This window comes from Macrobrachium nipponense, chromosome 31 (assembly GCF_015104395.2).
Source record: "Macrobrachium nipponense isolate FS-2020 chromosome 31, ASM1510439v2, whole genome shotgun sequence".
Taxonomy (NCBI): domain Eukaryota; kingdom Metazoa; phylum Arthropoda; class Malacostraca; order Decapoda; family Palaemonidae; genus Macrobrachium; species Macrobrachium nipponense.
This window is the reverse complement of record NC_061093.1, coordinates 67176548-67189023: the sequence shown is the minus strand read 5'-3', so window position 1 is coordinate 67189023 and position 12476 is coordinate 67176548.

Here is a 12476-nt window from a genome sequence, read left to right as displayed (position 1 = left end):
ATATATATATATATATATATATTTTTTATATATATATATATATATATATATATTATATATATATATATACATATATATATATTAATATATATATATATATATATAATCTTGCAATAAAATTACGAGGCTAGAGGCTGCAATTTGGTATAAGTCCATGATTAACTTAAGATAATGACTTGCATCATCTACTGGTAGATCAGATTAAATATGGCAATATGGACGCCTTCCTTCAAATCCCGTAAGGTGTGGATTTGGTACTTAGTTGTTAGTAGTCCGTTGAAGGTCGCAGCTTGGCTGAAAGAACTTTAACAGTTATTTTGGTACTGTTACTGAAACCAATTAAATGATCAGTCTTTCCATAGTGAAGCCATCTCACACTTCTTTCCCAAGATGTCTCCTCTTGAGGCACAAATGTCCAGCAGAAAGCCCTCAAAATTCACTCACAGGACTTCGAAGCAAAAATGATTTCATAATGAGTTAATCCCTCCTTTAAAACAAAATTGTTTACTTTGTATGGGAATCGTACTAAATTGCCCTAAATCTAAAAACACGGGTTTTCCCTTGGCCCTCAAAATTTAATCAGGATTTCGAAGCGAAGATGATTTCATAATCACTATAATCCCTCCCTTAAAAACAAACTGGTTTTCTGCTTCCTTTTGGAATCGTACTTATTTACCCTATATCTAAAAACACAGGGCTTTTCCTTTTATCTAAAAGCATACTGTAGTTTCCCTCCTAATCTAAGTTTTTTTTATTTACCACCTTTATTAAATTACCATATCCTTCACAGGTTTTTGAAGTTTAATTAAATTGTTGAGGTTTTCTATACCCAACGTAAAACAGCAAAACAACACCAAGACTCCCATTAAACTTTTCCACATTTGCATTATTCATTTCTGTCTATATTCTTGTATTCGCGTTTAACGAGTATCCAAAGACTCTCTTGCAGAACAGGACTCGGTTTCTTCTGTGACAGCAATTATTCATTCGGTCACTAACCTTGTAAACTAATTTCTTTTACGTTGAACTTTTTAACTGAATTTCGCTCGCAACTCCGTCTTAGGTATATATTACCGTCTGTCATTGTATTCTCTTCCTCGTACTTTTTTTTCATTCTCTATGCATAAAATATTATACCTTTATATACCTCTGCCTTTCATTCTGTGGACGTCCTACTAAAGGTCTCTGTCTCTGTTGAATCTTTCTTTTGACTAAACTACTCTCCTTGTCTTTATGATATGCGGATGCCTTGGTGCTCTCAAAGAGCGAGCCAATAAGAAATCTACTTCCAAGGGAATAAATACTTGACAACAAAGTCTCAATTTCATCTGAAATATTCAGTTCTGTATGCATCATGTGTAGAAACGCTTATGGACATATACCTTAAATGTCTAGGAAACACATGCTGACTCTTTGAAGATGTAATCAAAGGGTCGAAATTATAAATTACTGGTCTGTCGTCTTCTCGTGTCCTATCTCACTATAATGGGCGTAATGTCTGTCCGTCCGTCTGTCATTCAATCACGGTCAAACGGCTTGTCCGATGGGCATGAGACTTGGCAGGATTATGGTGGGGACCCCTAAGATGGTTTATAATGGGGTTTCATCCTACCTCCCCCCCCCCCCCCCACCACCACCTCCGAAGGGGGTGAGGGTGAAAGGGGAATCCTTGAAAAGGTGCAGTTTCTGCTCGTGAAACGTGGCTGGTTATGCCCGTAGACTTAGTTACTTTACGAATTTTCATGCATAGTAATTTCTGTATGCATACGTTTGCTAGTACGTATTAATTGTAGTTTAATAACATTACATTCTGTCACTGTCTACATAATGGAGAGGTCATGATTACAAAGGCGAACTCGCCACGAAACGTATCCTAGATTCAACGCGCAACAAAAAGGTAATTTTACTGCCATAAGATCATAAGAGAGTTTAATAACAAGACGACTGAGAAGTCACAGCTAATCTCTTATTCGTTTCCGACGTTCCCTGAAGGAATGTAATTTACGTAAATGCAATAACGAACCTGAATCTTTTTACGCCGAGTTAGTTCTCGAAATTGAATGAATCACATTAACACTGCGAAATTATTTCTACAATCTCCAAGTTTCTTACATTTTCAGATAAAAATGGACTTGACATAAGAGCAATACAACGAACAGTAAGCAATCATTTTCATATTTTTCCATCTAAACTTCCCCACTTTCTAGATGAGCTAGATTTTCTGCATTAGCTAAAAATGGATGTTTATCGGCCTTCCTGTATTTCTCTTTACCTTCTCTTAATGCCTAATGAGCACAGTATTCTTTGGAGGCTTGAATTTCAAGTCAATGGCCCCCGTCGACATATGAATAGGGTTCATCTTCTGAATAATAATAATAATAATAATAATAATAATAATAATAATAATAATAATAATAATAATAATAATAATAATAATTAATAACTATCATCATCATCATCCAATATAATAAACTAAAATCATAATAATAATCATCATCATCATCATCTCATCATCATATAAACTAAAATAAATTTACAGAGACTATCAGAGAAAAGCCAAAAAGCATATTTGCCTTGAAGCTAAATTGTTAAGAAAAAAAATAAATAAAAACTTGAGACTCAGAGCTTTGCAAGAACTTTACCCTTTTCTGGCTGGCTGGAAATTACACCTCTCTTTGCAGATGTAATTAACATTTTTTGTTTTTAGGAAATTTATTATGGAAATGGTGCACCGTAATTTTTAGCTCGAGTCTTCTTCAGTTTCTCGGCTAGTCGAGGGGTGAGGTTTACCTAATTCAGTCTTGCAGGAAAAATAAATTAAGAAATTCTAGTTTGAGTCTACATAGAAATCTATAGAATTCTTGGGGCTTTCATTTTTCGTTTATAATTCGTATGATTATAACTAAATTTTATCTGCAAATCAATAATATGATTTAATATCTTAAAGGACAAGTGTTGCTGCTTAACTTTAGAAAAACAGTTTAGCAGAAAAATAATAATAAAAAAAACAACAAAGGGAAATTATAACATTGTCAAAGACATATTATGCCTTTACTTCATTATCATTCACTACTACTACTACTACTACTACTACTACTGCTACTACTACTACTAGTACTACTGCTACTACTACTACAATCATTATCATAAAAAACGACAGAAATGTTTTAATTGCTAGAATAATAAAAAGAATCTTTCGGATAAGTTATAAGTTACAATTTTGTATTCATATTTAATCTAGATCATGCTATACATGTCTATTTATGAATATCTTTACAAGGAAACCTGTCAGGTTCTGATAATAAGGTAATTTTTTTTTTTTTTAGAAATGCTAAATAAGCATTTTCTTCAGAAAGTAATGCTTTGAATGAAGCCAAGTGGAAAACCGAGAAGAATATGGTTCTAAGCTCATCGGAAGGGCACGTTAATACTTTCCTTAGAAATAATAAATAAACACTACCGCCTCGAAGGCTTTATTGTCGTCAGCGTTCTATGGTGAGCACCTGCAAATAATTTCGACTGGCGAATCTGTAGAAGATAGAGTGCATATTTAATCAACATAAAGGAAGTGACAACTTATAAACACTCAATAATTCTACGATTCTAGAGCTTCCAAAATGAATTTTCAAGAATCAGGGACTTTAGTTTAAAGTATAATGAATGGTAAAACAAAATTGACAACACAGTCTGCTGGTTAGTACCAGTTCTAGGTGTTATCGGTATTACGAAAACGTTTTATGATCGTCATTTTCTATCATTTTTGGATAAACTTTCCAATGAAAACGTCGAAATTTAAAACTGTATATGCGTGAAGGCAGACACGAACATCATTTGAACTGCGCAAAAAGCTTCGGATTCACATGATCGTGAATTTGGACCCTAGCCGTTATCATGATAACGGTAGGGGCTGGAGTCCATTTGGATCATCCGTTATTTTCCTTCCCCCACATTGGGTCTATTGAACTGCGAGCAGGAGCTCGGGTCACTCGCTGGAAGCGGCTGAATTTACTGAGACAGTTTCACGGGCGTTGAAGGTCGGGGAGAGGTGGTGGATCATTATTTGAAAACAATGTCCTGAGGTTTGATGTAACTCAAACTATAACAAGTAAAATAGCAGCTGTTAGTTTTTCTGATCTCGCAATTGTGACTTTATATATATATATATATATATATATATATATATATATATATATATATATATATATATATATATATATATATATATATATATATATATATATATATATATATATATTATATTATAAGTCAAATAACATTACCGTGATTCATATACATATATAGAGCTACAAATGTCCTTTAATATCTAATTCGCTCTACCCCAGAATTAATATATTTTCATATATGTTTAACCGAGGGGGAATTTATTAAGCGAAAATAAAATTGCCTGTCGGCTGGCAATTCTATTATCGCTTAATAAATCCCCCCTCGGTTAAACATATATGAAAATATATTAATTCCGGGGTAGAGCGAATTAGATATTAAAGGACATTTGTAGCTCGATATATGTATAAGAATCACGGTAATGTAATTTGACTTATAATATAACTACGTGCGGGCAAAAGCACTACCACGCTACCGAGGACGAGATGGGCTTGATGCAGTCTCCAAAACAAAAAATACCTGAGCGTGGCAGGTATTCGAGATGGGAGGCGGCATAAACTTATATCTCTTGCGGTGGAGAGGTTGGCTAAGGCTTCACTGCCAGTCCTGGAATTGAGAGGTCGATGGTTCGCGCCTGTCGGCCGGCAAGTCTATTATGGCTTAATAAATTCCCCTTCGATTAAATATATATGAAAATATATTAATTCCGGGCTAGAGCGAATTAGATATTAAAGGACATTTGTAGCTCGATATATATGCATATATATATATATATATATATATATATAATATATATATATATATATATATATATATATATATATATATATATATATATATATATATAATATATATATTATTTATATATATATATTAGATCCTCTGGAAGAAATGTTATGAAGAAACTATGAAGAGAAAGTAATGCACTAATGTCAATTACTCAAGATGTTGAATTTCTCACTCTACCTGTTACTGATTCTCCCGACAAATTTCATATGGTTCCATTTATTTCTGTGTACTTATAACCTCTCGGGAAAAGAAGCTTATCACAATCTAAAATGAATTGAATTTTACCTTTGGGATCTTCGTTAATCAAAGATAAACGCAACTTCCTGGACAACTCCAGGTTATCACCCACTGGCCTTGAGATCAGGCAAAGACGTATAAAATTAAAATACACTTGAAGGCGTGCTTCAAAAGGGGTCTGATTTAGATAAAGTCTGGGCTTTTAACTTAACCAATTATATTCTTGATAAAACTAATATAAGACTGGTCAGCCTCACTGGGCCAAAAAATACAACAGTGCCTAAGTACACTACAAAGAAGCAAATGTGGTATATTCATGAAGGAAAAAACAACAGAAGCCTGGTTCAAAGGTAGTGGGGAAATCCAATATTGCACACAAGTTGATGCACAGAAACCATAGCTGACTAACTCCTCATCTGTAATCGTAAACACCTGTGATTACTTATACCTTATTAAGTGTCGTAAAATGTTCAGAAGTCTTCCTATTCCTCGCGAAAATTATATTTCACCGAGGAGGATCTTCCGCATATTGATTCTATAGAAAATCCTTCAAGAATTTCAGGATGAAGACAAAAAAACCGAGAAGATAAAAGTAGGAGAGTTGAATTTTCTGAGGAAAGGTGTGTTGATGGAACAATTAAACACAGCGGCATTATCATTACGAAGTGCTAGATTATGTCTTGCAAGAAGTAGAATAAACGGTAGAAGCAAATCTTTATATCTTTCTATGGCTGAAATCTTTATACGTTTATGAAAATTTTTAATTTAAAAAATTAAATTATTTTTATAATGATTATTCTTCAACAGTATATAGAAGTTTCAAGATGATATAAAAACGAAAATAAAAACTCGATATATGACCCATGACAAAGAAAAACGCTAAAGGAAAGTAACTTCCTCTTTGATTCTACAAATATCGAGACCCAGCCCCGTTTTCCATGTTTGGTCGGATCACTGGATATTGGATGACTGGGAGCTTCCAAAAGAAGTAGTTTAACTGAACAAACATCAACCGCAGAGAATTTCGTAAACGCCTAGATCTCAGGACCAACATTTTTTTTCCTAACGAATTTTTTTTTCTTTTACTGTAGGGATTTGCAAAGACATAACAAACATCCAGATCTCAGGACCAACCTTTTTTAATTAAGAATTGGACCAAGCAATGACTTGGTTTATATTAGCCCCAATAGAAGAATTTATTTTCATTGTAGTGATTTGCAAAGACATACCGCAGCAGAAATCAAACAAAATGCGGTAGAAAGATAGGAGAGAAGCTGACCAAAAACAGATACTTCCCAAAATTCAACATGAGCTATTTTGTAATAGAATTGAAGGTGAATTCTCATAAACGCGTTATTTGCTAATCGTTATCTTGCCCCTAAGACTAATCACTATGAGGAAATCCTTAAAAAAAAAAAAAAAAAAAAAAGTTTCTACACGCACAACACACACATGTACACACGAGAGAAATCGTATTTTAATCTGATTTTCCTGAGTCTTTAAAGGAATAGTAAAGGAATGTATAATTCAATGCAACTGATTATCCGTATCGTAATTTTCCAATCCTCTCGTCATATCCAGTTTTTCAGAAGACTGTCAAAGCAGCCACCAAATTTTGTCTAAGGAAATCTATAAACCTGAGTGTATCCAAAATGTATAATTCAAAGCACACCACGAACGTCCATTCTTATCCAATGCAGAGCACCAGAAAAGGAGAGTGTGGTCGGTGTCCTATTCTTATAACAGTAATCTTATTATTTAATTTTCTTACGAGATCTTATGGAGTTTGTTGGTTTTTTTTTTTTTGAAATTATGCCAGTTATTAAAAGTAATCTCATATTGTTATATGGAGTTATAAAAATTTGCTCTTATTATTATTATTATTATTTCTAGCAAATACTATGTATACAGAAATTGTATGAAAATTCGTAAAGTAGCTAAGTCTACCGGTATAACCAGCCTAGTTTCACGGGCAGAACCAGCTCCGTTTCAGGGAATCCCTTCTAACCCCTACCCCCTTCAGAGGGGGTGCGGGGGAGGGGGTTGGGGAAGTAGGATGAAACCCCATTATAAACCATCTTAGGGGTCTCCAAAAAACCCTACCAAGTTTCAGGCCCATCGGCCCAGCCGTTTGGCCGTGATTGAATGACAGACGGACCGACAGACATTACGCCCATTATAATAAGATTATTATTATTATTATTATTATTATTATTATTATTATTATTATATTATTATTATTATTATTATTATTATTATTATTCTTTCAATTCCTTGATGAGGAGCACCTCGGTTAGTAAGGGCTTCTGATTATTATTATTATTATTATTATTATTATTATTATTATTATTATTATTATTATTATTATTTAGATGGTGAACCCTATTCATATGGAACAAGCCCCATGGTGGCCACAGACTCAAAATCCAAGCTTCCAAAGAATATGGAGCTCATCTGGAAACAAGAGAAGGTTAAAGGGAAATGCAGAGGAGCCACCACTGAACATCTCCTTTGTTAGGATAAGCGAAATCTCATTCTCCTTTCACAAAGGAAACACGATAACAATGGCACCGGTGATTTACAGTGAAAAGGGAGCGTCCGAAACTCATTGCAACATACTCTTGCGTCAAAACATCTCGCTTCCAAGAACAGGGGGTTGCACGCGAAGGGTATCATTTGTTTTGTCCAAAGAACAACAGCTATAATGTGCTCTCCTGCAAATGAATGTCGACAAATGCATATCGCAACGTACCTCCAGAAGATTGCAACAAAAGGTTATTCTAAGGTCAGTTTAATTATATTCATTCCAAGGAAGAAAGTCTTAGAATTGCTTCGGTAACCATTTCAGATAAATCAGAATTTTATTTTGCAAAGTACAAATGTCAACTCTTACGAGGATTACGAAAAAACGGGTTCACTTGAAATGAATAAAAATGCTGTTTGTTTATGAAGACAAAACACTTCCAAGGGAATGTTGTTAGGAGATAAAATGTTTTGTCATCAGGAAAGAGGAAACAGCATTGCTTTTCTGAAGGTGAGTCATTAATTGGTTTAAAGATCATCAAGTGGAAAAGTTTCCTTTATAATCAAGGAGGACAAATATTTTTTTTACTGAAGAAACAACAGTTCTTAGCGTAGATTTTCTGTCCCCTCCGCCTCCCCTACAAGAAAAAAAAAAATACTCCACTTATTATTACTAATATCACTGCTCGTAATATGAATGAACACATGAAAATATGTATAGAGAGAGAGAGAGAGAGAGAGAGAGAGAGAGAGAGAGAGAGAGAGAGAGAAGTTCTGATAATTGCTTGTTCTTGCTGTACAACAGTTCAGGGTGCAAAGTTATTACAATCTTTTATGAGAACATTGTACGCCCTTTTTTAACTTAGAGATGATGGAGCCAGAAGGCTTTAGCATTTCTTTTCTCACATTTCTTCTGATATGAGGCTGCTTGACCTATGACCCCTCTCTCTTGAACTGTGGGCACAATGATCTTATTGTTAATTTGTAAACATTTTCAATTATCGTACCTTTTTCCAAATAAAAAATTTCATGCACTGTCGCCTAAGATTTGTGATGACCCAGAAAAATTCGTAAAAGATTTATTTAGTTTTAGCTATTATTATTATTATTATTATTATTATTATTATTATTATTATTATTATTATTATTATTATTATTATTATTATTATTGTTGTTGTTGTTGCTGTTGTGGTTGTTGTTGTTGTTGGAGGCCTCCTCGCTGTTTATGTTTATCTTATTTTGGTTATACCAAAATAAAATATGTTCCTTATAAACCCGTGATCGCCTTGTTATTTGTAAAATAAATCCGATGTTGATATATTTGTTTCGTCTTCATGAATACAAGTAGCTCTACTTCACGGTTCCTTTGCTTTGTCGAGATTTAAAAGAAGAAAAAAGAAAAAGGAAAAAACACACACACACAGAAAACAAATGTAAAAAATACAGGATAAACGGGAAGTTCAATCACTTTCCATTTCATTCCACAAACGTCGAAACCAAGACTCATTTCCCTGATGTGGCTGGATCCTTTGACGCTGGATGTCACTGGCAACTTCCAGACGAAGCAGTTCAACTAACTCGACAGCGGCGGAAACTTTCGGTGAAGACCCAAATCTCAAAACGGCGTTTCTCCTAACGAACCTCAGCAAACAATGTCTTGCTCATATTGTGGCTCGGGAGACGAGTTTCTTCTCAGATTTTTACGACTGATAGGTGAGGCGCAGCCTAGTCAATGTCGAGGAAATGTGATAGAAAGATGTGAATAGATTTAAACGAAATCTGAGACTTGAAAACGTCAAAAGAGCCTTTTTATTTTATTTTCTTTTACCCAACTAGCATTTTTCCTGTAAGGTTGATTAGTGTGAGAACGTCTCCAGTAATTAATGACGGGATAGTAAAAAGGAAGAGAGAGAGAGAGAGAGAGAGAGAGAGAGAGAGAGAGAGAGAGAGAGTTACATTCTCGAGGGAAACAGTTCACACACGTATCATGGTATTGCAACAGATGAAAAAGCCTGGCGCTTAATGTGTGGTGAGCTCCAGTGAACCTGTTGAGCGTAAAATATTCCTTGAAGTAAATTATTCTTTAGAATGGAAGTAATTCGAGTGTACTCTCACTTGAAGTGTGTTGTTGATACTTGGGACAGAAGGAAGATTTCGTTTATTTTCATTTTTTGCTAAATGGTGAGGTCACGAAGAACTCTTCCTTAGCAGTCTTATTTTATGTTTTAAATATTAGATTGATAAACAATTAAGAACATCTGCTTGGGAATTAAGGACACTGATAATGTAGCACTTACTCCTTTCTATCATGACGACATCAACTATCATTATTAATCGGCTTATTCCAGCGCTACCTCTTTGATGTAGGAATTTGCTGAATAGATCCATCATCTCGAAGGAGGAGTTCCTTTGAGAGACTTTCGTCAACCAAGATTCTCTTGAAACCTACACAAGGCATTGGGGTTCCTCTGATCATTTATCAAAGTGGATGCTGCAATATCAAAGAGAGACAGACTAACAGGCAGACAGAGAGCTAGCGTTACCGTCCCATTCTGCCATTTGTAAAGTTAAGTGTACCTTAGTTTTATCAGACTACTGACCTGATCAGCAGCTCTCCTAGGGCTGGCCAGAAGGATTAGATATTCTTACGTGGCTAGGAACCAATTGGTTACCTAGCAACGGGACCTAAAGTTTATTGTGGAATCAGGACCACATAATATAGAGAAATTAATTTCTATCACCAGATATAAATTCCTCTGATGCCGCGTTGCTAGAGCTGAGAATCGAACTTAGTACCACCGGATTGGTAGGCGAGCGCGAAAACCACTCGTCCAACGAGGAACTCTGCCATTTGTAATCGTGCTCTTCTGATTCAGTCCTTCAGGGAACTTCAGACTGTTCCTAAGTCAGTTCATGTATTTTCTGAATAAATCTCGAATAAATTGATAAAATAGTAATCATTTTTTTTATATAGCATCATTGCGAGTTGATATCATCACGAGCTTGATGGCACATGATATGCTGCGCTGGAATCCGACGCTCCCCGACATGTCTCCCTCACCCCCTGATCCCCTACCTACGTTACCTCACCCAGGGCGGACAAACAGGTTTACAGAAGGAGGGTGGCTGTGTCGTGTCTCTCCTACCCTCCCGATCCCCTACCTACCTCGCCCCACCCAGTTTGCCCCGCTGACCTATATTGTGAAATACGTACAGTAACGCATCCAGTATTGCACGGGGCAGAGCTAACGACCTCATCCAATAAAGTATCCGCGTTCGTTTGCGTATTTTTCTTCTATTCCTTATTCTCTTCAGTGCTCTCATTTATGCTAACTCGGAAAAACTCGTTGGCTGGTGGCTTTTACGCCTTTTGTGTTCAGGGTCTTTTTTCAGGGTAGTGTTTTATATATATATATATATATATATATATTATATATATATATATATATATATATATATATATATACATATATATATATATATATATATATATATATATATATATATATATATATATATTATATATATATATTATATATATATATATTTATATATATATAGATATATATATATATATATATATATATATATTACTTGTAGGCGTCCAGGGAAAGGCATTCGGTATAATTGAAGGTTTATTGCTAATGCCGACGTTTCACAACTACATTGTTGCATCTTCAAGGCTGAGATACAGCGAGTTGAATCTTAATAATTAATCATAAAAACACTTATAATGATATATATATCTAAAATCACCTATTTAAAATGTTAGCTCATTTAAAAATATACATATATATACACGACACCATTGGCACGAAAAGGACCTACTCAGACGGGAGTAAAAAGGAAACTGTTTAAACAAAGTTACAATAATAATAAACAAGGCACACACGTACAGTAAGGCAACGACAAGACAAATAGGGCCATTAAGCAATGAACAATTGTGTAGATGATGTTTGGGTGTTTAATGATGGGACAGCTAATTTTATCATTATGGACTCTAGGGTTGTTAGTTCATTGTTTTTCTGCATTTGTCCTATTATCTGAAAATCTTTGTTATCTATGTATGTTTTGCATAATTTGGAATGATTCCTTATATTGGATTGTTCTGGGTTGGACAGCCTGCTTCCAGTTCTAAAACTAACTCCTCTATGGGCGTCTATGCGTACCCTTAGCAGTCGTTTGGTACATCCAACGTAAGTTGGATGTACCTGGGGCAAGTATACTTATAAACAACGTTGGATGTAAACAACGGACTAACTTTGCCCTTGAGCTTGAAGAAGGACCCGATAGTGCAAGGATTTTTGGGAATCAATTTTAGATATAAGGCATTTATATTTTTTGTAGATATCAAATAAACTTTGACTGAATGCCTTGTGTTGGGGGGAAAAGACGAAGCTCATGAAATGTTGTCAAAACAGTTTGGAAAAAAGATTTTTTTTAGATCTGAAAGAAAATATGACTGAATGACTTCTGTTGGGAAAAAAATAAAGCTGATGAAATGTTATATCAAAACAGTTGGAAAAAAGTTAACAAGGAACTATATTAAATAAAAATTAACTGACAATACGCAGAGGAACTTTGAGGAAAGGATAAAAAATGATAATTTCAACGGAAATGAGTGACAATGATTTTTAAGCAAAAAAAAAGAAAGAAAATTTTGCAACTCTGAAAGGAAATAAAAAAAGCCCACGAGAGGGTTAAGAGAGAAAGTGGTCTTTGTAATTTGGCGAATTTTGCATTGCTCGCTACATCACTGCATTTTTTAGTTAATGACATTATATCCTTTAAGTAGTATGTTGGAA